Source organism: Salvelinus namaycush, chromosome 1 (genome assembly GCF_016432855.1).
Source record: "Salvelinus namaycush isolate Seneca chromosome 1, SaNama_1.0, whole genome shotgun sequence".
Lineage (NCBI taxonomy): Eukaryota > Metazoa > Chordata > Actinopteri > Salmoniformes > Salmonidae > Salvelinus > Salvelinus namaycush.
In genome coordinates, this window is record NC_052307.1 from 76,562,523 (window position 1) to 76,588,383 (window position 25,861).

The 25,861-nt window shown below is 41.0% G+C and overlaps 1 protein-coding gene across 1 annotated transcript in view; it reads left to right on the forward strand.

Annotated features, from left to right (window-relative positions):
* Window positions 1-7,014: 7,014 nt before the first annotated feature.
* The window catches only part of LOC120049221 (transcription factor SOX-6-like), a 202,846-nt gene continuing 183,999 nt past the window's right edge, over window positions 7,015-25,861 (forward strand). The window contains exons 1-2 of the mRNA XM_038995460.1: window positions 7,015-7,282; window positions 10,008-10,105. The gene's annotated coding sequence lies outside the window, so the exon portion shown is untranslated. The remainder of the gene's footprint in view (window positions 7,283-10,007; window positions 10,106-25,861) is intronic.

Here is a 25,861-nt window from a genome sequence, read left to right on the forward strand (position 1 = left end):
AGCAATGATCAATCACCAATTTGACAGAGCTTGAAGAATTTGAAAAGAATAATGGGTAAATGTTGCACAATCTATGTGTGGAAAGACCTTAGAGACTTACCCAGAAAGAGTGCTTCTACAAAGTATTGACTCAGGGGTGTGAATACTTATGTAAATGAGATATATCTGTATTTCATTTTCAATAAATGTTCAAACATTTATAAAAATCTGTTTTCACATTGTCATTATGGGGTAATGTGTGTAGATGGGTGAGATGTTTTTAAATGTTAATCCATTTTGAATTCAGGCTGTAACAAAACAAAATGTGGAATAAGTCATGGGGCACGAATACTTCTGAAGGCGCTGTAAATACTGTATATGATAACAGGTTTATGTAAACACAGTTGTTCTACCCTATAAATGATTGAGTATGAATGTTAAAAAAAATGCTGTGTTAAAGAAAACAATGAATTGCTCTCATGTTCCTTAAACGGTTTGCATTTACAATACCTACAATGAATTGGGCTTTTTGTGTACATGAATGAAGCAGATGCCCTTGGGCTTCCTCTTTGATCCAGCAGCAGCTCAAACTTTGTCTGCCTCTTAGCAACACATTTCACTTCAAATTAAGGCACAACTCTGTCTGCAAGCACCAAAGAAAAAACCTGCACCGTGCTGAAATGTATTGCAGTGTTGGTTATTGGAACAAATGAACATTGGATGAGTAGTTTTAATAAGGCTCACCTTCACTCTCTCACTTTGGGTTGTATAGAGTATGTGTTGTGCAGATGTGTGCCATCTTCAGGCCTTTTTAATCCGCTACAAAGCAAGCATTATGAAGATGATGATGATGATGATGAGAACACACCCTCACCATAAAGACTGAACATTTCCCAATGTTTTAATAATTGAATGGGTTAAGGTATTGGTTACTGCTTGTGTGTAAAGGGCTCTGTTTTCCAACTTTTCATATCATGCCATAGTTGAGATCTCATTCCACCATTTGATCTGCAGCAGTTAATTGTTCAGTCATGGAGTGTGTATGTGTTTGTTCAGGTATTGTAAGCCTTTGACTTTTAGTGGACCTTTTTATGTGAGGGGCAACAAGCTACATTTTCACTCTGCTGATCACTGACGGAAGACACACTGCTAACATGGTAAGAATCTCACACATTTTTCAACCCTCTTCAAGCCCCACCCCTGAGCTAGCAATGCGCATTAGTGGAGTTTGTGCAGATAGTAATGAATTGGTAATTAAGGAGTGCAATACAGAAATATGACATCCTTATCATTATGTAATTAGACAAAGCATGTAGATTCCCTTATTTAAAAATTATTAATTAGTCGTTCCCTGTTAACCTAAAAGGAAATATTAGATCCTGACTAAACTTTGAGGAAATTTGGAGTTACAAGTAAGAGATTTGGTTCAGCTAATGAGAACAGAGTGTCCCACTTTACAGGTCCAATTGGGAGAAGGAGGATTTGCATGTATGCTAATTTTGTTTGAGTTAATTACATAACTTGGCATTCATTAATAATGAAGTGTGGTGGATGTCGGGCCTTTATGCCTGGTTCATGTCCAGATTGTGGAGCGTTCATTGAGTGTGTCAGTTTGTGGAAGCGATAGAGCACCCACCCACCCAACCTCCATCAATAATGCCAGTTTACAGACTGGTCATCATACTGCTCTGGAAATATGGGAATTAATTTGACCTTTCTGACCTTTCTCTTTTGGCATCTGGAGTCAAATAAATTAGCAGTACCCTATTTAGTATGTGCCAAGTCAAATAACATTGATACATGTATCAATTTGTCTTATTTTTGCTGTATAGCTAAGGTATGATATTACCTTAAGAGCTAACTGTATGTAGGCCTACAACATGATTATGAAACATTATTGAACATTATAAACCCGGGTAGTTTTGGTCCTGGATTCTGATTGGCTGAAACAGCACTTCAGCCGTGTGTATACAGTGTCAGACAATATACCATGGATATGACGCAAAAATACTTGTTTACCTTTCTATTCGTGTTGGAAACCAGTTTGTAATAGCAATAAGGCACATCGGGGGTTTGTGGTATATGGCCAATATACCACACCTCCTCGGGCCTTATTGCTTAATTATCAACCTTGAGAATACATTTGACCCATGGAAAGTAACTGGGCCTGTTAGCACTGTATATAAAGGAAGGCTTGTGAACACTCAACTTATGCAGAAAAATGCTTACCTAAATAAATCATTATGAGAAAATAACTCCTATTTACACATTCCAGGTGAGTACATTTTTTAAAATATATTTTTTACAAACATTCTGCTGACAAGTTGTAACAATGTTTTTTAAATGATTGTGTATTTTGTAGAATAATTTATTTGACAATCATTTGACAATTATCTGAAGACTAACACAGTTGAGTGCAGTCAGTAGCCAGGATGTCAAATACTACATACCTTAAACTTGCAATTAACTTTGACCAAGAATTACAGGGAATACTTTGGCACACTTTAAAATGAATGTCCTCAGTCATGTTTACCATTGTCAACTTCAACCTGTTAGGGTTTTATCTCAGTAAAGGAATGGCTATCTTGTTGACAGCTCCCAAAGGATCAAGACCTCAACTTGAAAAGGGCCTATGTTCAGTGCAGAGCATTATAGTCAAATATGTTGCACACATGTCCCTCCCATGAAGCTATTATCTATAATTAAAATGTTTCTAAAGTCTTGCCACCAACACAAAACGTCATAATGAATTGGTTTTCCAACCACCAACAGTTAATTGATCCCTTCTTGTTTCCTGCCACATAATATGTTGCAGTTTGTTATTTTCTGTTCTTTATGGCTCCTCTGCAATGCACACCATCCTTTGCTTTGTCATTTGATTGAGCTCACATATTTTTGAAGGTAGTGAGGCAGTGTTTATTGTTCAAAAGGTTACAATTTAGACCTTATGGTCTGGGTTTCCTTTTCGTATATTGCTTTACTACAAAGGGAGATGCCATTTTGACTCTGACAGTATGTGAAAATCGTATCCATTGTCTGTGCACATTTCTAATAATAAATTATTCTATCACTGATCTGAATTGATTTTTTTTTTCTCAACTTCTGTTGCAGTGTCATTTGTTTCCTGGATGATATCAAGTGGAGGAAGCTTCCACGCTTTTTCAGGAGCCTCTGTAATCATGTATGATTTAAATAGAAACTCTGCCATGAAGCTAAACTCCGACATGAAGCTGACGTGTATGTAACGTGTTGTTGAATGGCTCTGGTGCTAACCCAACAAATCACACGGCAACCCCCTCATATCCTCTGGCAGAATAGTGTTCTCTAATTAACCATGCAGAACAGGAGAAGAACACGTGTTAATTTAATGTAACAAAAATGTTGATTTTCATGCACTCTCCTTTTCAAATATTAATAGGCTAGACTTGCATTTCAAGATGCATCAAAGTAGCTCAGGATATGCAAATGTGATGTATGCTGCTGCCTTACCCCAACCAGTTGGACTGACACAATCTCTCTCTTTATGCAGGCAGTTGCATGGTTATGAGCACCGGAGGACCAAGAGCCAATAATCTGCACTTCCTTCAGTTGACCACACACAGAAAAAATGATGTATCAATGTAATCGACAGTTAATCAATTATAAATTAATTTACATATTCAAGAGTTGTAAATTGTCAAATTAGTTGCATCTTATTATTATAGTTATCTGCATAGCCATATCTGGCCACATTTAGAACACTAATTAGCACAGTGAACCAAAAAACATGTTAAACCGCATTCAATGAGACCAGATGAGGTCATGGTGTAAGTTTTCATCATATTACAGTAAGATATCTTACTATTTATTATTTATTTAGTCTATTGATTTGCGTTGTTTTAGTAGCTTGAAGTTTAATTCAAAACGGCATCAACTCATTTGTCTACCTCAAACCATGTCTTGCCTCTGTGTTACAAATTAATCCTATTTACAGTGTGTTTCATGAGCGAGGTGCAAGAGGAAATTCTCAAAGTCACCGAAAGGTGGCGTATGAGTCACGTCTAACAAGTACACTTAACTGCTCTTTGAATGGTTCTAGCTTACCTTTCTACTGTTAAATAAATGAATCACGAAAATATAAAATGTTACATTAAATATATGTCAGTAAGTTAATGAATGAATTATTAAAACACATTGCTCTCAACAATATGCATCGCACACATCAATTTTTCCTAATCAAAAATAGAATAGGCCTCTTGATTTCAACAAAACATGCCATTTCCCTAGTGTAGGCCTATGTACAATATGACTTTGCGAATAGTTACACAGCTAAGATAAGATGTTTTAATTGTCTTTAACATTAACCACACTGAAATTCTAACTAATTGAAAGAACACGTTTGAATCTTGTACCTCAGAGGAAAATCAAATATGTGCCAAAATCCTTGTTTTTCAAATTTGAGGAATCGCTTGCCTGCATCGTCATTGAAGAGCAATGCGTTTCTCCGTACTCATTTAAGATTCAGTAGAAGATCCACACAAAGTCTCCTTGGACCACTTAATAATGAAACAAGTGTTCTCCATATATCAAATGAAACAATACCTGAGTATTATGCTCCAGGTTTTTTGGGGAGTTGGTGAGCATTAGTTAGCCCCTTAGCGAAGATACGCTGGTTTGACTTATACATTTATATTTCAGAACAAAAGGAGACAACGCACTTATTATTGTGAGGAAAAGTTTGCAGTGCATTAGGTTTACTGTCTTGAACGTAATGCTCCAAATGAATAATAAAAAGATGTGACGTGTGGATATGATTTTCTCTTGAACAAAAGGAATGTGAAAATGTGAAAATGAAAGACAGAAGAGCCAGAGCAGATGCGATAAGATTTGTGAAGGGGCTGTATTCTCTCTCTCTCTCTCTCTCTCTCTCTCTCTCTCTCTCTCTCTCTCTCTCTCTCTCTCTCTCTCTCTCTCTCCCACTTCTTCTCCTCCCCTCCTCTTTTTAGCCCTCTGTGACTCTTCAGTTAACAAACAGTATTTCCTACTGCTTCTGTCCCTGTCATTGTAAGTACAACATTGTCTTATTTACCTATTGAATGAATGAAACCATTGTCCTGCTGTTCTTGAAAGCGAGTGTTAAAGGTTTGGTCGTAATTTGTTTTGTCCACCTATGCTGTATATTACAAACTTTTTCCTTTGCATTTTCAATTAGCTATCGCATTTTTCCTTATGCCATATTGTTGTTGGGTTTAATTTTAAGTGATGATGGTGCGGGATAGTGATTGTTGATTCTGTTGAGTGTAGATGAAGACAGCGCGTAACTCAAGTGTCTCTCAGTGCGCTGCAACCTGTGCTTACCTCTTACCTGTAGCCTATATATCGCCCCGCGGTGGACCGTTACTTTTCTTCACTGTAGCCTACCTACCTTTACAGCTGACAAAGGTGTTGAACTATTATTCCTCAGAAGAGTTGTCCATCTAATATCAAGATATATAGCCTTCTGTTGAAATGTTTTTGTTCTATTTGTCGTTAATTATGTCCGCTAGAGTTTGGTCTATACCTTTGATTCTATAGATTTTTTTCTTGTCTTTTACGATTTTGAGGATACATAGCAGGCTACTCTTGAGAAGTGATTTTATTCCTCTAATTTCATTGGAATTGTAGCCTATAATAAAAAACAGGAATTCTATTTAAGCCTTTGAAATATTTTATATTGAATGTTCAAGGGGGTGGAAAACATTTGCTTGGTAGGCCTAGCGACCCAAATATTATTTTGATATAAAAAATTTCACTTCATTTACATTTACAATGTAGCCTATTATATGTAAATTAATAAGTAAGTGTTCTGGTGGGCTACCAATATATTTTTTAAAATACTTTTCTGAGACAGGTTGACCTATCACTGGTTGTTTCAATCATCAATAACATGTTTTTTTGTTTGCATTAACATTGTAGGCTATGTCAACCAAAACAAAACGTCAAAGTCTATAAACTATTGTGTGTATTGAAAAGACAATAGCACATCGATCTCTAACGTTATGTGTATGCATCATAGGATGATTTCCTATGAATAGGAAACCATGAGATAATCAATGACTTGCAGTAAAATGATTTGCTTCTTTTATAAAAGTGATATATTGAGTTCTCAATAATTGAGTTATAACTAACACCATAAACCTGGCTGATATTGATATTATTTTATACAGATCAGACGAATAGAAACAGGCGGGCTCCCTATTTGAGAGAGATTATCATCTTATATTTGAAATGATGACACATTTTTATTAAATACTTTATTAATTGCCTTTCGCTTTCCTGTATTAACTTATACTTCGTCTATATAATGCTGAAATTAACAATGTAGGCTATAGGCTACAGTGTATCAACGTATTCCTACTACATTAAATTCCTACCCAACATAGACAATCGATCTATGACTGTTATCGCCTATGCCAAATATCGTTTGTCATAAAATGGTATGGTTGACACTCGAGTTCTTTACACGTCACTTCATATCAAAGCTTCAGTTGATCTGTTATAAAGGCCAGCAGTGTTATATTATAGGTACAGTATAACTAACCCCTGACCGAGTAGTTTTCTGTCTTCAACTCTGAAGAGCGTTTCTGGCATGTGCTGTTGATAAAATTGTTCCATTAATTTAGAGTAAGGCAAAAGACAAAAAATAATGCCTTAAATAGTCCACTTTACAGGTAAATAGGACAATAACTCGTATTGGAGTTTGTTCAAGTGCAAATTATGTTGTCTCGACTTTCAATTGTGCTGCTGTGTAATAATCGGATAATTGTTGTATTTAATCAAATCAAGAGCAAAATCTCCTTCTATCTAATCACTCACTAAACTCTCTCTCTCGCTCTCTCTCGCTCTCTCTCTCTCTCTCTTTCGCATCTCTTGTCTTGTCTGGGCTGGGAGGGGGAGTCCTGCCTCTTTACCTTCCTCAGATCAATGCCCTGGCCACTCACTTTCTGATGTTGCACGACGGGAAATGCTTTGAATACTTGCGACATGGCCGCTCACATTGATTGCCAAGATTGACAGCTCTGCGTCGTCTTCTCTTGTCTCGGAGAGAGAGGGAGATAAAGAGGATAGATAACAACAAAAGCTCCTTGCAGTTTTGACAATTAAACTTCATAGAAAGAACGGGATTCCCTCATATAGCCAGTGGGAACCACAGCAGACTTTAGTTCTCTTTCCTTTTTTCTACAGATAGTAATCGTTATGTTTTAACATAATATAGCGTGAAACACACGACTCGGGATACGATACCGTCAGGACCTGCATCTCTCTTTTCTCGGCTGATCTCAAGGTAAAAACGTGCTTAGTTTTAACATGTTGTATCGTCTTTTCATGTAAACTGCGTTATTTAGCCTGTTTTTGTTGGTACGTAACAGAGTTCGCCTCTTTCGATGTCAATAGGGGTGTTACAACTGTTTTCTCTCTCTCACGCTTCTTTGTTCAGGTTTTCATGGGGTGAAATTATTTGTTTGTAGGGCGTTTTTTGTAAGGGGAATATGATAACATTCTTATTTATTGTTTCTCAATCGCGAGAGCCGTGGTAAACGCAATACGAAAGCAGAGTGCGTGAAAAAGACAAGCGCAAGCGTTCTCTGGAAAGGTTTGGATAGCTACTGTAACACTGATGCCCTGTTTTATTTACCGACACAGGATACTTGTGTAACTTATAAGTTACATTCAATCGTGCGTCTCGAGATATTGATATCAACAGCTCTATATTTCACTTGGATTAGCAGTTAGGTTACTGATTTAAGCAACATACAGCTAGGTAGTAGGCTGTATGAATTACGCGCAACCATTTTTATTTAATTGTTGGTTACGCATCCGCAAAGTCTTGTCGCGAAATTCAACTCTTAAAAATGATCATCAATTTATATGTGTTTTGCTATGGTGTTGGTATCCGGATGCTTAATAACTTTCTCCTGTGGGACTGGAAGGCAATTTCACTTTTGTCCACAGAGCGGTACTATTCATTGACAATGACGTGCGCATTGCTCTAGGTCCCCTTCCATACCCTTCCTTTCTCCCTGATATTTCTGGATGCGAGATTTACAAGTTTCTTCGAACTTGAGCATATAGTTTATTTAGTTGTCTTTCTTCCAAACTCTTAAGTAATCTACATTCATCGTTCGACCGGAATTATAATTCAGTGTAAAACATGTATATTCGTAATTGTTTCCTATGTTGTAGGAGGTTGGGAATTCACTCTGCCTTAACTTTAGATGGAGGTCAGGCAAATTGACCTTAAAAGAATGCATAAGCCATAAATTAAATCCAACTACTCCTCGAAAGGCTGTCCCATTTAGAGACGATATACCTGGACAAGGTTTCCCTACAAGCCCACAAAGCGCTGCTCTCGGACGGTTTTAGGGACTAACGTAAGTCATCTGGTGTAATTATTTTGTTTCTTTTGCACTATTGTCTTTACCTATCATGGACAGGTGTGAATCTGGCTATAGATACAGTGCAGATAATTGGAAGCACAGATTTAATTGTATGCTAAATATTCCAAATAATTACATTTGATTTGTTTCTAAGTGTTATAGATTGGATATAGTTTCCATCATTGTTAATTTAGATTTTTTTTAAACAATAACTTTTACCGCATAATAGGCTATAATCAGATATTTAGCTATTTTAATATCACACTTGGCTTTTGAAGGTGCTTGAGATTTTCCCAAAAACACGATTGTATACTAAGGTAGTGGGAGGACAAATGCAACGCAGTTCGTGTGAACTTGTCTGTTGTGTGAAGATCATCATTTACAAGGTGTTTCCCAAAATGAGACACTCGCAGTCTCAGATAAAGCTTTTTTTCTAACTTATGCACAAGCAGTGATAACAATTTAATATAAAACAGAGAAAGCAGACAATGGATAGCCTAGTTTTTAAAGTATGAGAGGAGGAATACAGAGGTTTTCTCTGTCACTGCAAATATGGACTCTATAGCCTAATGTAGCCTAGACCTATTGCTACCGGGGAATATTCCTATGCTCCTTTTTTCGTAACCTTTGAAATAAATACAATAGGATTGCTGTGCCCACCCAGTAGGCGGAATCTGAAACCTTCATTGAAGACAGCTTAACTTTTCTCCTATTTGCCTTCCAAATAATGTCCAGTCCGTCAGAATAACCCGATGTCTAATAATACAATCATGTCTTAAGTGAGAGGCTGCATGGGGTGAAGAACAATCCTCCGGGTCGTTCCTCAGTTCGGGTGAAGTTGGTCTCGTAATGGTATTTTGTTTTGAACAGTTGCTGTTAGTTGAGAGTGCAAGTTCCCTCATAAGGTAAGGTGGCACCGGAGCCCAATGGAAGTCACATTTATAATTAGACTGCCAATTCAGCACATTGTCCTGATTGCTATACAGGGACACTCGGCACTGTCTGGCTGCTCAATATGAGATAGTTTTTCCTCTGACGGACAGTTTAACACTGCCGGTAACAAATTAGTGAGGAGCAAAGGAGTTCTGTTGATGGTTCACTGCACGGCTGTTTCAACTCGTATTTTATCAGGGAAATAAAACATGACTCCGCGATTGCCAGGTGCCTTTTCTCTCCGTTTCTGCCCATCTTTGTTTATTTTTTACGCACTCTAAATACTCTAAAAGAAAGTAGGCCACAGTCGCTCCACACGGCAATAAAATGGATGAAAGGAACATTACAATATAATATGAATAACATGGTAGATGTAATCGATTTTTATCATTTAAACGTACCTACGTTTTTATACATAGGCATAGACTACAGATAATATTTGAATTTGACCTCTTGCGCTGTGTGTTGCGCATTGATTGTCTTCTACACAAAGCTGTTATTGAAATCAAAGGTTATATTGATTAGGCTTATATTATCCAGAATGTTGGACTATTTGTTTCCCTTTTAATACGATGATGAAAGTATATGTAAATGTTTTATTAACCATTTTGGTGCGTATTTGGCATTTTGATTCAGATGTATGGTTTGAAATCTCACCTATTGTAACATTTCATATATTTCCTACTGTTTGATTTTCAGGACTATCTGCACGTGGACTTGTGGTTTTGCGAGAGAGAAAAACATTTCCGAACTGGATCCGGCATAAAGATATCGACTCCCTGACGCATATGGTGCCAGTAAGTTCAGAGATTTAGAAGTGCATTTTGACATACCGAAACCGCATGCTTCACAGCCTGTGCTCGGCGCTCTTTCACGGTGGCTCTCTTGTTTAAATAGATCCCCCATCCAATCCCAGATCAATAGAGTTGCATGTTGCGAGACGAACTTGGGAATTGGAAACTCATTTTCTGTCATTAAACGACCGCGAATGATGAGCAAAACAATAACAATATGTTTTATTATTAGAACAAATGGTGTCCTATTTAGTACCTAATACTGTTACATACGTTTACGTTTTATAAATGTATTGTTTTCCTGAGGGTTAAACGTATTGCTTTTGATTAGACAGTGCAGAAATATTGTCATTATTGACAGCGCAATCTAGACCTGCAATGTGAGTTTATAATACACTTGACCACAATAGTGATCATATTTTGAAAAATATGTGTGAGCACAATGCAAATGCAATGCTTGATTTTAGTTATTGAGTCTATGGAAATGATGTGGTTTTAGATCTCAGCAAGGCAACATGCAGAAGGGGATCTGTTTTATTCCATACCAGGCTATTGCTAATTTAAAGAGTATGTTGTAATATATATTTTGTCAATTATTTTGTGCTTTGTTTATCATGCACAGCAATTAGCTTCATGAAGCTGGGAAGGCCGGTGTAGGGTCAGTAGCCTACCATGTGTGTTTAATTGAATGTTGATGTGCTCTCTAAGGAGGCAGTGTGTAGCCCAGGCATTACAGTGCTGCGTCAATTTAAAACTGGGGCATTAAATTAACTTTGAATGGTTCCCTTTCAATTACATGATGTGAGCTGGTCCTTGGACTGTTGTCTCAAAGGGGTTTCTTACCTACTGTGGAATACATTACTACTCTTATCACATCATGTGTTAGTTCATCACTCTATTTAATATGTGTGTGTGTGTGTGTGTGTATTTATGTATGTGTGTGTGTGTCTGTGAGAATGTGTGTGTATTTATGTATATGTGTGTGTGTGTCTGTGAGAATGTGTGTGCGTGCGTGCGTGCGTGCGTGTGTGTGTGTGTGTGTGTGTGTGTGTGTGTGTGTGTGTGTGTGTGTGTGTGTGTGTGTGTGTGTGTGTGTGTGTGTGTGTGTGTGTGTGTGTGTGTGTGCACACATGTATGCATGTACCGTATGTACAGAATATTGAATGTATGTAGGCCTGTGTATGTATACACAGTATTTGACATTGATGACTAATGGGTTTGGTGATTTGAAAATATTTTATAATGATTTGAAAACATTTACACGTCTTTCTTGTATGTTTTTGGTATGTGCATTTTGCATCAATGGTTGCTTTTACTGAGTCTGATCTGTTAAGTGCTACATCGGTGCCACTTCATAATAGCCTCAGAGACAACTATTATAGGACACAATGGATATGAATGGGATGTTTCTGTGCTTCAGTAGTTTGAAATATTAATTGACAATGAAGACTGAAATAAGAAAATATGAATAAGAAAAATGTATTGAAAGTGTACTGTTGTTCTGTCTGTGGGTTATTTTAGCCCTTGCAGTAAAGGCTTCATCTGGTTTCATTAGTTCATTATGCTTAAAACAGAGGTCTGCATCCTAGAACCATGAGGTAAAGTAAGTTGAATTGTTGGTTTAATTGTATGGCCTTGGTTTATCCGTAGCTAATTCCCTTGCCAAACTGAACTCCTTGCCCTTAAAATGATATTATGACCTGCATATTGCTATTGCTCTAATAGCATGATGTCACGTTCCTGACCTGTTTTCTGTTGTTTGGTATGTGTTTATTGGTCAGGGCGTGAGTTTTGGGTGGGCAGTCTATGTTTTCTGTTTCTATGTTGGTTTTGGGTTGCCTGGTATGGCTCTCAATTAGAGGCAGGTGTTTGACGTTTCCTCTGATTGAGAGTCATATTAAGGTAGGTTGTTCTCACTGTTTGTTTGTGGGTGATTGTCGTCCGTGTCTGTGTATGCGCACCACACGGGACTGTAGCGTTTGTTCGTTCGTTTGTTATAGTCTGTACCTGTTCCTACGTGCTTCGTGTTTTATGTAAGTTCTCATGGTTTAGGTCAGTCTACATTCGTTTTTGTTATTTTGTATCCTTCCAAGTGTTTGTTTTAGTGTTTCGTCGTTTGCCTTAATAAATTCATTATGTATTCACAACCCGCTGCATGTTGGTCGAATCACTACTCCTCCTCTTCGTATGAAGAGGAGGAGGAATGCCGTTACAGAATCACCCACCAAACCCAGATCAAGCAGCGGGTTAACGGACAGCAACGACAGCAGCAGTGGGTCAAGGAGGATTGGACATGGGAAGAGATTCTGGACGGAGAAGGACCCTGGGCAGAGCCAGAGGAGTGTCGCCGTCCCAAGGCGGAGCTGGAGGCATCTAAAGCGGAGAGGCGACGATATGAGGAGGCAGCACGGAAGCAAGGCTGGAAGCCCGCAAGTACAACCCAAAAATTTCTTGGGGGGGGGGCTAAAGGGTAGTGTGGCGAGGGCAGGTAGGAGACCTGCGCCCACTTCCCAGGCTAACCGTGGAGAGCGGGAGTACGGGCAGACACCGTGTTACGCAGTAGAGCGCACGGTGTCTCCTGTACGTGTTCATAGCCCGGTGCGGGTTATTCCACCTCCCCGCACTGGTAGGGCTAGATTGGGCATTGAGCCAAATGTCATGAAGCCGGCCCTACATATCTGGCCACCAGTACGTCTCCTTGGGCCGGCTTACATGGCACCAGCCTTACGCATGGTGTCCCCGGTTCGCCTACATAGCCCGGTGCGGGTTATTCCACCTCCCCGCACTGGTCAGGCGACGGGGAGCATACAACCAGGTAAGGTTGGGCAGGTTCAGTGCTCAAGGGAGCCAGTACGCCTACACGGTCCGGTATATCCGGCGCCACCTTCCCGCCCCAGCTCAGTACCACCAGTGCCTGCACCACGCACCAGGCCTACTGTGCGCCTCAGCAGGTCAGAGTCGGCCGTCTGCTCAACGCCGCCTGCACTGCCTGCCTGCCCAGCGCCGTCTGAGCCATCCGTCTGCCCAGCGCCGTCTGAGCCATCCGTCTGCCCAGCGCCGTCTGAGCCATCCGTCTGCCCAGCGCCGTCTGAGCCATCCGTCTGCCCAGCGCCATCTGAGCCATCCGTCTGCCCAGCGCCATCTGAGCCATCCGTCTGCCCAGCGCCATCTGAGCCATCCGTCTGCCCAGCGCCATCTGAGCCATCTGTCTGCCCAGCGCCATCTGAGTCATCCGTCTGCCACGAGGCATTAGAGCCGCCCGTCTGTCCCGAGGCATTAGAGCCGCCCGTCTGTCAGGAGCCGCTAGAGCCGTCCGTCAGTCAGGAGCCGCTAGAGCCGTCAGCCAGTCAGGAGCCGCCAGAGCCGCCAGCCAGTCAGGAGCTGCCAGAGCCGCCAGCCAGTCAGGAGCTGCCAGAGCCGCCAGCCAGTCAGGAGCTGCCAGAGCCACCAGCCAGTCAGGAGCTGCCAGAGCCGCCAGCCAGTCAGAAGCAGCCAGAACCGCCAGCCAGTCAGGAGCTGCCAGAGCTGCCCTACAGTCATGAGCTGCCCTACAGTCATGAGCTGCCCTACAGTCATGAGCTGCCCTCCAGTCATGAGCTGCCCTCCAGTCATGAGCTGCCCTCCAGTCATGAGCTGCCCTCCAGTCATGAGCTGCCCTCCAGTCATGAGCTGCCACTCAGTCCGGAGCTGCCACTCAGTCCGGAGCTGCCACTCAGTCCGGAGCTGCCATTAGTACAGAGTTGTCCCTCTGTCCTAAGCTACCTCTCTGTCCGGAGCTACCTCTCTGTCCTGAGCTACCTCTCTGTCCTGAGCTACCTCTCTGTCCTGACCTACCTCTCTGTCCTGAGCTGTCTCCTCTATGAAGGAGGGGCCTTAGTGAAGGTTCCTGGACCATGGTCGGGGGCGAGGGTCGCCACTCAAAGGACGCTAAGGAGGGGGACAAAGACAGTGGTGGAGTGGTGTCCTCGTCCACCGCCGGAGCCGCCACCGCGGACAGATGCCCACCCAGACCCTCCCCTTGAGTTGTAGGGGTGCGCCCGGAGTTCGCACCTTGAGGGGGGGGGTTCTGTCACGTTCCTGACCTGTTTTCTGTTGTTTGGTATGTGTTTATTGGTCAGGGCGTGAGTTTTGGGTGGGCAGTCTATGTTTTCTGTTTCTATGTTGGTTTTGGGTTGCCTGGTATGGCTCTCAATTAGAGGCAGGTGTTTGACGTTTCCTCTGATTGAGAGTCATATTAAGGTAGGTTGTTCTCACTGTTTGTTTGTGGGTGATTGTCGTCCATGTCTGTGTATGCGCACCACACGGGACTGTAGCGTTTGTTCGTTCGTTTGTTATAGTCTGTACCTGTTCCTACGTGCTTCGTGTTTTATGTAAGTTCTCATGGTTTAGGTCAGTCTACATTCGTTTTTGTTATTTTGTATCCTTCCAAGTGTTTGTTTTAGTGTTTCGTCGTTTGCCTTAATAAATTCATTATGTATTCACAACCCACTGCATGTTGGTCGAATCACTACGAATCACTCTTCGTATGAAGAGGAGGAGGAATGCCGTTACACATGAGAAATAACAACTTTCCAAGATCAATAACATTTGATGTAACAACTTACATTTATAAATAGCCTACATTATGTAGAGTACTTTACAGCAACTTTATGCATTTGATAAGTTGAGCTATATTGGATATTTAAGTTGGGCCAAATGATTCTGGGCTAATGAGGTAATGCGTTTGCGTGTGTGTGTGTGTGTACGGGGCACGTCTGTTTCTTCTTGTTGTACCCCAGACACTTTGCTGTGCTTGGCTTGTGATAGTCTGTCTGACAGGGGGTTACTGGATCAGGCCATTCATGACAGATGCAATCTTCACTTAAGTCTCTCCTTTTTTAACTTTTTGTTTTTTCAATTGAGATTTTGAATCAGTCAGTGCGATAGTAATAGTTGCCGCAGTTACAGTATGAGTAATGAGGGAGATGTTGCTCCTTGGATGCAGGCTGGCAGGGAAAGAGCACAGGAGGTAGTTGAGTTGAGGCTTGCTCAGGTACTAGTCCCCCTCTCCTCTCCTCTCCTCTCCTCTCCTCTCCTCTCCTCTCCTCTCCTCTCCTCTCCTCTCCTCTCCTCTCCTCTCCTCTCCATGTCTGAGGGGGAGTGGACTGGCAGCCGAGGCCTAATGATAAACAAGATGAGAGAAGCAGGTAAACAACAGCAGGCCTGGTAAAGGTAGGGCGTGTGGCAGCAGAAGGGAGAGGATTTCTGGGGATAATAAATGTGGCAGCGCATGTTGTGACATCTGTCTTTATAAGTGTTAGCTAATTTGCAGCAGAATATTTCAACAATGATCAAAAGCGATGGCAACATGTTCATTACAGGAGTCTTTCTTTTGTAGTCCTCTGATTTTTCTGCTTCAAGTTCTCAACGTGCATTATTGAAGGGCTTTGGCACCTTCAGATCTGGCACCATTATGATCTTCTTGTATGACACAATTAAAAAAAGATGCTCTTTACAGCACATTAATGCACAATGATTTTAATTCTCATTATACAAACTGTGAATGCAGCTTTAATAAATTAAGTGAAGACTTGCAATGTAAATGAAACATGCCTAAAATGACTTTCAAAGAATCCTCACATCTTTTTATGCCCTTTCTGGCTTGAGGTGAACACATCTCAAGGACCTTTTCATTTCCAACGTTGACAGTCTGGAGAGGGTCCAGGCTTCATCTCTGAATGTAATGGTTTTGTTCCCAGAGAAAATGTACGCCTCTCAGTACACACCATTCTCACCGCTCATGGGTGATGGGTGAGTCTTGAAATATTGATGAAATCAATGGTTCTAGTGAGACATCAGTATCAGACAATGGGGGCATCCAGAGGCTAGCTATCTAACTGTACAGACACAGATGATTTTCAAGTCTTGAAGATGGATACTGTAGATGAATGATTAGACACATGGTCTTGGTGAGATGCGTAAGTCCTCATACTTAGTTAATATCAGACTTAAGAATTTTTTCAGAATTTTAAGTGAAAATTAGCTATACTTATCTGGGGTTTAACTACACTCCCAAATTCCAGTCTTGCTTTAGATTAGAATAAGGATTCTGAATCTACTGCACATCGGGACATGTCAGTGCAGTTGTTTGTATTTTAGCTGCAGTCCAAGCCAAATAGGTTGTTTCTTTATAAAGGTTTTCATTGTTTTCTTCTTAGTAACTTTGGGTCCAGATGACTTCTGCTGTGAGTTTACATGAACTACATACAATTACATTCAATGAAATAGGTTGAGTGCATCGTTTTCTTTAAATTGAAAACCATCAGCACCTGTATCACATTACATGTTGAAGACCAAGGTACAGTACCAGAGAGAGATAGAGAGAGATTTCCCTGTAGAATCAACCAGACCTATAGTATCACATTACATGTTGAAGACCAAGGTACAGTACCAGAGAGAGATAGAGAGAGATTTCCCTATAGAATCAACCAGACCTCTAGTATCCAATTACATGTTGAAGACCAAGGTACAGTACCAGAGAGAGATAGAGAGAGATTTCCCCATAGAATCAACCAGACCTATAGTATCACATTACATGTTGAAAACCAAGGTACAGTACCAGAGAGAGATAGAGAGAGATTTCCCTATAGAATCAACCAGACCTATAGTATCACATTACATGTTGAAGACCAAGGTACAGTACCAGAGAGAGATAGAAAGAGATTTCCCTATAGAATCAACCAGACTTCTAGTATCACATTACATGTTGAAGACCAAGGTACAGTACCAGAGAGAGATAGAGAGAGATTTCCCTGTAGAATCAACCAGACCTCTAGTATCCCATTACATGTTGAAGACCAAGGTACAGTACCAGAGAGAGATAGAGAGAGATTTCCCTATAGAATCAACCAGACCTCTAGTATCACATTACATGTTGAAGACCAAGGTACAGTGCCAGAGAGAGATAGAGAGAGATTTCCCTATAGAATCAACCAGACCTCTAGTATCACATTACATGTTGAAGACCAAGGTACAGTACCAGAGAGAGATAGAGAGAGATTTCCCTATAGAATCAACCAGACCTATAGTATCACATTACATGTTGAAGACCAAGGTACAATACCAGAGAGAGATAGAGAGAGATTTCCCTATAGAATCAACCAGACCTCTAGTATCACATTACATCTTGAAGACCAAGGTACAGTACCAGAGAGAGATAGAGAGAGATTTCCCTATAGAATCAACCAGACCTCTAGTATCACATTACATGTTGAAGACCAAGGTACAGTACCAGAGAGAGATAGAAAGAGATTTCCCTATAGAATCAACCAGACCTCTAGTATCACATTACATGTTGAAGACCAAGGTACAGTACCAGAGAGAGATAGAGAGAGATTTCCCTGTAGAATCAACCAGACCTCTAGTATCCCATTACATGTTGAAGACCAAGGTACAGTACCAGAGAGAGATAGAGAGAGATTTCCGTATAGAATCAACCAGACCTCTAGTATCACATTACATGTTGAAGACCAAGGTACAGTGCCAGAGAGAGATAGAGAGAGATTTCCCTATAGAATCAACCAGACCTCTAGTATCACATTACATGTTGAAGACCAAGGTACAGTACCAGAGAGAGATAGAGAGAGATTTCCCTATAGAATCAACCAGACCTATAGTATCACATTACATGTTGAAGACCAAGGTACAATACCAGAGAGAGATAGAGAGAGATTTCCCTATAGAATCAACCAGACCTCTAGTATCACATTACATCTTGAAGACCAAGGTACAGTACCAGAGAGAGATAGAGAGAGATTTCCCTATAGAATCAACCAGACCTCTAGTATCACATTACATGTTGAAGACCAAGGTACAGTACCAGAGAGAGATAGAGAGAGATTTCCCTATAGAATCAACCAGACCTCTAGTATCACATTACATGTTGAAGACCAAGGTACAGTACCAGAGAGAGATAGAGAGAGATTTCCCTATAGAATCAACCAGACCTCTAGTATCACATTACATGTTGAAGACCAAGGTACAGTACCAGAGAGAGATAGAGAGAGATTTCCCTATAGAATCAACCAGACCTCTAGTATCACATTACATGTTGAAGACCAAGGTACAGTACCAGAGAGAGATAGAGAGTGATTTCCCTATAGAATCAACCAGACCTCTAGTATCACATTACATGTTGAAGACCAAGGTACAGTACCAGAGAGAGATAGAGAGAGATTTCCCTATAGAATCAACCAGACCTCTAGTATCACATTAGCTGTAAGTGTTTGGTAGGGAACTGGGTTTGAACATTCTGATTTAAAAATGAGCATTAGTATTTTACAGCTAAACCAATGTACATTTTGAGCAATTGTATCACTTCACATGAACAATATCATTTCATAACTCACCAAAGGGGTACAATTTGAACTGTTTCATTCACTCACCCACGGAATATGTTGCACGTTTGGACTGCAAAATAATTGGACAATTTCTTTTAATCCAAAGCATAGTTGTGCATAATTAAGTTAGACTTCAAAATGCAACAGTGCCGGCTATGGTAAATAGCCTCTGTTGAATTCTCTCTTTTTAAATATCACACATTAATATGTAGAATTAATTGGAGGGGCCTTGGTGGCCGTGTGTTTTTGACACAGGGCTGTTTCTGTAGGGGACGGTAATCAGTAGCACTGTCAGCTGGAGGAATTAGCACAGCTCATTGTTTCTATGAGTCACATGAAGATTTGCACAGTCCGTGTGTGAAGATGACTGGCTCTATTTCCATATCGAAGAGGCCCACAGTGCTGCCTGTAATTAAAATGCAGTGGTTTTGGGAGCCCTTGCTCGGCACAGTACACTGAAGCAGCTGAGTGTTGTCATCTTTCCCGAGCAGTGTGCAAGCGGTCGACTCCTGCATGCTTCTCTCAATACACCTATCATTTTGTACAAATGTGAATGTCAGTCCACGCTCCTTTTGTGGAGAGTTTAGTTTTCTTTATCTAGCCTCTCGTTGTGGCTCCCTCTTTTATTTTAGCCCTCAGAATAGACATGATTTAGTGTACGTTATTGTCATGTTAACCGTTGACATTGACAGTGATATTTCATATTCTATATGCACTGTATTCATTGGCAGTATTTATTCATAACCTTTATTGTGGAAAGGCCATGAAATCCCATTCTTGCATTCCATGATTTACATGACTTGTTATTAGTTAGTGACCTTGTTGCAGATTTCTCCAAATGGGGCCAGGGTCAACAGTTCCTTGTTGGTTTGTTCGATAGTGTATTGTGGTCCCTGTCCTTCCTGAATTGGAGAAGATCTGAGGTTGGGTCTTGTGAGAGAACGAGGGAAGAGAGATTACTGCGATGTGGGCCTCTACTCTGCTCGAACACAAAGGCCTCAGAACAACCCTTTCCTTGTGATCCCCCCATTGTGTTTGGATCAGGCCTTCCCTTGGGCTGGCCGCTGCCAAGGACTTAGCACAAAAGGACACTATGGAAATATTAAACTGGAAACCAACATGGGCAGCTCTCTGGGGGAGAGCGAGGTACCAGGAAGAAAACTTTGTATGCCCGTCACCCTGTTCTAATTACAATGTATCACATTCAGGATGCATTTTGTCCATTGATATTAGCATTTACAAGGAGGATTGGTGACACTAGTCATTTGGAAAACCCGACTGGATAAACTTACTGGGAATGATGTAAGCTCCATGAATAGTCTTACTTGGAAATGTAAAATAGGAAATTCCCTTTCCTCTTGAAATATGGGGCGGCAGGAAGCCTAGTGGTTAGAGCATTGGACTTGTAACCGAAAGGTTGCAAGATTGAATCCCTGAGCTGACAAGGTAAAAATCTGTCGTTCTACACCCGAACAAGGCAGTTAACCCACTGTTCCTAGGCCGTCATTGTAAATTAGAATTTGTTCTTAACTGACTTGCCTAGTTAAATAAAGGTAAAAAATATATATGTACATGTTATGCATAGGTTTGTAATGAGCTGAAATTGGAGCGTCCTGTACTACTTAAATGGATTCTTCAGGATTTTGGCATTTTTATGTCTCTGTGTCCAGTATGAAGGAAGTTAGAGGTAGCATGCTAGCTGACACCCATAGACTTCTAGTCAACACTAGTTAGCATTGGCTCAACAAACTACCTCTAACTTCCTTCATATTGGACAGAGACATTAAAATGGTGTCCACAAGTTCATCTGACTCTGGGGAAGTAGATAAAGGGCCTCATTGCCTAAATCCCAAAGCATCCCTTTAACATTAGAGCATATACAGTAAGGTAACCATGCTTTATGGAGAACCACACGTGTCGTATTTCATCTTTGATAATTCAGCCTCTTTGGTTTTGAAAGATCATTTATGATTCAGTGTCCTTTTGCATCTGCCTGTGTGTATTCCACAGTGAAGCTGGGGTTAGCACTGTGGTTATCTGTTTTCGCAGGTTAGACATTAGCCAGTTCCTGGAGGCTGACAGTTAGCCTGATATCTGCCAGCTCCATCAGATATGAGATGTAAAATATGCTCCACGATTGTGACTGTGCCGCGCTGCTCCCTGCTCTCTGCTCCGGAGTAAAGCATGCTGGGAGCAGTTTAGTTGACACATGACGCTCAGCACCACTGATGCTGTACAATACTGGGGCTCTATTTGTTTTTAAGGCCCTCCACTGCCATCCACATCTTTATACATTGCAAAACTGTCACCAAATGATAGATCACAAAGTTTACTGTGCAGAGTAATGACACGAGGTCACTAATTGATCAGATATGATTTGGCACCTTGATTTACAAGGCAACACCCGAGCTTTGACTTCACCACACAGCAGCTTGATGGGGAAGACTGTGTGGAGTATCAGCCCATATTAAACAGCTTGCCCCTCCACGTGTCACTGTGTCACTGAAGAATTACGTAAATGCAAAATAAAGTCCTGGGGCCTCATTTAGGCACAAATCTTTGCTTAAACCATGCAAAGGATCATTTCCACGCAAAGTGTGGGATTTATCAATAGGAACTTTTGATTGAGAGTGTATGTAAATTTAGAAACTGCCATGACCATGCGTAAGCTAGGTGCATAGTGGTGGAATAAGGGAACTGCTTACCAAGCGTAGAATGGGAGAAATATATGTTGAACATATTTGAAATTGTGAGAGTAATAATTAAATAATTTTTAGATTTAATTGTATTTCCATTGTGAATTCATGCAACATACAGTTGAAGTCAGAAGTTCACATACACCTTAGCCAAAATAATTTAAACTCAGCTTTTCACAATTCCTGACATTTAATCCTAGTAAAAATTCCCTGTCTTATGTCAGTTAGATCACCACTTTATTTTAAGAATGTGAAATGTCAGAATAATAGTAGAGAGAGTGATTTATTTCAGCTTTTATTTCTTTCATCACATTCCCAGTGGGTCAGAAGTTTACATACACTCAATTAGTATTTGGTAGCATTGCCTTTAAATTGTTTAACTTGGGTCAAACGTTTCAGGTAGCCTTCCACAAGCTTCCCACAATAAGTTGGGTGAATTTTGGCCCATTCCTCCTGACAGAGCTGGTGTAACTGAGTCAGGTTTGTAGGCCTCCTTGCTCGCAACATGCTTTTTCAGTTCTGCCCACACATTTTCTATGGGATTGAGGTCAGGGCTTTGGGATGGCCACTCCAATACCTTGACTTTGATGTCCTTAAGCCATTTTGCCACAACTTTGGAAGTATGCTTGGGGTCATAGTCCATTTGGAAGACCCATTTGTGACCAAGCTTTAACTTCCTGACTGATGTCTTGAGATGTTGCTTCAATATATCCACATAATTTTCCTTTCTCATGATGCCATCTATTTTGTGAAGTGCACCAGTCCCTCCTGCAGCAAAGCACCCCCACAACATGATGCTGCCACCCCCGTGCTTCACGGTTGGGGTGGTGTTCTTCGGCTTGCAAGCCTCCCCCTTTTTCCTCCAAACATAACGATGGTCATTATGGCCAAACAGTTCTATTTTTGTTTCATCAGACCAGAGAACATTTCTCCAAAAAGTACAATCTTTGTCCCCATGTGCAGTTGCAAACCGTAGTCTGGCTTTTTTATGGTGGTTTTGGAGCAGTGGCTTCTTCCTTGCTGAGCGGCCTTTCAGGTTATGTTGATATAGGACTCGTTTTACTGTGGATATGGATACTTTTGTACCTGTTTTCTCCAGCATCTTCACAGGGTCCTTTGCTGTTGTTCTGGGATTTATTTGCACTTTTCGCACCAAAGTACATTCATGTCTAGGAGACAGAACGTGCCTCCTTCCTGAGCGGTATGACGGCTGCGTGGTCCCATGGTGTTCATACTTGCGTACTATTGTTTGTACAGATGAACGTGGTACCTTCAGGCATTTGGAAATTGCTCCCAATGATGAACCAGACTTGTGGAAGTCTACAATTGTTTTTCTGAGGTCTTGGCTGATTTCTTTTGATTTTCCCATGATGTCAAGCAAAGAGGCACTGAGTTTGAAGGAAGGCCTTAAAATACATCCACAGGTACACCTCCAATTGACTCAAATGATGTCAGTTAGCCTATCAGAAGCTTCTAAAGCCATGACATCATTTTCTGGAATTTTCCAAGCTGTTTAAAGGCACAGTCAACTTAGTGTATGTAAACTTCTGACCCACTGGAATTGTGATACTGTAAATTATAAGTGAAATAATCTGTCTGTAAACAATTATTGGAAAAAATACTTGTGTCATGCACAAAGTAGATGTCCTAAGCGACTTGCCAAAACTATAGTTTGTTAACAAGAAATTTGTGGAGTGGTGGAAAACCAACGTTTTAATGACTCCAACCTAAGTGTATGTAAACTTCTGACTTCAAATGTATCTTGACAGGCCATATATCATTTGACCCCATCAGTCCATGTTTTACATAATAATCCATATAAAGTACAGTATTTGTTAAATTAGAGGCACGTGTGAAAGTGAAACCATTGTTGAAATACTATTGAAGACTCAGATAATGGGAAATCAAATTAGAGATGGCTGATCTTGCTCTGTTGGAAGATTTAGCACACGCTTCATTTAGCAGAGAGCATGTTTTTAGAGACAGGTAGGACTGTTTTTGCTGAAAGTATAGATATCGTTTCCCAAAACCAATCGTCTAGGATCTTTGCAAGGATTTAAGGCCTACTTTAGAAAGGCAAACGCTTGCCATTCCGGTGCACATCAAAGTGCTATCAATCCTCTGGTGTTTATCAATGGGCACTTTTCAGCGGGAGTTCGCCGATCGGCATCTCACATCCCTCGATGAGACAATGTTTTGGATGCAATCATCAGCAAAACAAACTGTAACAGACAATTTCCATACACCATTTCAAGAGGGGTTTCTTTGCCATCAATGGGTTCACAAATACGAACGGAGCAATAGATGGCACCCACAACGCCATAAAACCACCATCCCAAAACGAGTTCATCTATGTGAACAGAAAAGGTTTCCACTATTAATGTGCAGGTGATAGGTTATGTCGTGCGCAAAAAACGCTGCTGAATGTAGTGGCCAGTGGAACGCACGACTCGTTCATTCTGCAGAACAGCAGTGTTGGCCTACATGCCTACAGGAGGGAGCTGTTGAGGATGGATTGCTTATTAGTGAGTTGCCTACTCATTTAAAGTATATTTGCCATCGCTAAAGCAACTTAAATTTTCCTAATGGTCCTGTCTTTGTAGCTATGTTTTTATTTTTACTGGTCAAGCCACAACTGATCGAGCCAAATCAAATATTTAGACACCTCTATTAAGTCTCTGAAAAGTTCTTTTTTTCGTATCTTTTTTTGGTTGCGCCGTTGTTTTTAATTGTACGCCGTTATATATTCCCCACAGGTTTTAAAGGGATGATTTTGACCATATATGGTTAATTAGGAGCGTTTCGCAATGCAAATAGCCAAGGTCGTGCACGAGCACTGAGGCTAAAAACGATTGGTATTTATCAATGGTTATATCCTACCGGTGTGCGTATCACGTTCGTTGGATTGTTTGATAAATCACTCCTTTTCTATGTGTACTAACATTCTAAATTCCGTTCGTAAGTAGTATTTTAGAAACATAATATTAATAAGGCCCCAGAAATCTGAGACATCAGTGCACACATTTTCTCTGTTCTCCATCTCTTAGATAATACATTGGAAAAAGCTTACTGAGAATGGATGGTATAATCTCTCAGGTCTTTTACAGTATCTTATTTTCTTTGGATAGATGCTAACATTTACATAGACCCATAGAACTGGATCTAGTGGCAAGGTCTAGTGCTGATCAGTTGCTGACATATGGAATAGGCAATGTGACTAAAAACGTCCTGGAAAATTATTTGAAAAAGCTGGGATGTATTGAGCCAAAGTCAAGATTCCCTACACGTTTTGTTTGGAAACTGGGAATGCATAACGCCAAAAATAAATTAAAATGACAAAAGGGGGGGGGGGGGGGGGGGCTCTTGTGGCTGACATTCTGATGAAGTTAATCAAAATGTCTCCCCTGGTACAAACCCAGGTCTTTTGTTTCCTTCTTCCATGATTATTTACACCGACTTGGATTTTTTTACAGGGCTTTGCCCTCGATGTGCGTCATGAGAAAATGGCTTCAGCAGACTCAACCACAAGCTCTCTCTCTCTTTTGCCTTCTCTGAGAAAATTAGAATGTCGTTATTGCATCATGTATAAATTACTCATACCTATGTTCAGAGAGAGAGAGAGGGAGCAAGAGCGAGAGAGGCAGAGAGAGAAGAGAGGGACAGAGAAAGAGAGGCCCTCGTGGTGTGGACTGGTGAGGAGACGAGAGACGGAGGCTGAGAGCAGCTTGTCTGAACATTCCTCATTGTGAGGACTCAGCAGATAATGATGTTAGTGTTCGTCTAAGGTAATGTACTCTGTGTCGCCCCAGACCTCTCTGATACTGTGGAAGTGGACTGAACTGAGTCTCCTGCTACTGGAGCAGATTGAACTGGAGTTGTTTTGAGAAGGACAATGCTGGTCAACCCTCCTCTTCAACAGTAGGCTGTATAAAAACTGTATTTGGCTGCTTGAGTGAGTACTCACAGTTTAAAGCTGAGTGCTAGAAATGTTTTCGTGTCGCTCATCAGTATAGGGAGCTGTGATTGGTTGAGGCTACTGAGTCCATCTCTCTCAGAGCTACAGCTTATCTACTTGGGGCCTCTCTAGAATGGAGAGTTTGTGTCAATACAGTATATAAATAAATATCCTAGAAATGTGTTCCACATGACAAAGTCCTACTGCCTCAACAGTCATTTGGCATAGCAGGGGCAGGAGCTGTCATATTCTTCCCTCTCTCTCTCTCTCTCCCTCTCCCAGACTGCTCTCTCTCTCTCTCTCTCTCTCTCTCTCTCTCTCTCTCGCTCTCTCTCTCTCTCTCTCTCTCTCTCTCTCTCTCCCTCTCCCAGACTGCTCTCTCTCTCTCTCTCTCTCTCTCTCTCTCTCTCTCTCTCTCTCTCTCTCTCTCTCTCTCTCTCTCTCGCTCCCCCATCTCCCTCTCTCTCTCTCTCTCTCTCTCTCTCTCTCTCTCTCTCTCTCTCTCTCTCTCTCTCTCTCTCTCTCTCTCTCTCTCTCTCTCTCTCTCTCTCTCTCTCTGCCAGCACATATTAACCACAGCACAGTATAAACACTATGTCGGAAAATATGAACATGTTGCTTCAACCCAAGTGGAAAACAAATCGAAATTGAATTAAAACTCACTACTTTCTCTAGAAAGTAGTGAAGTGACTAATGTTTCTGTTAGCTTTCACTGCACTTGTCCTAACAC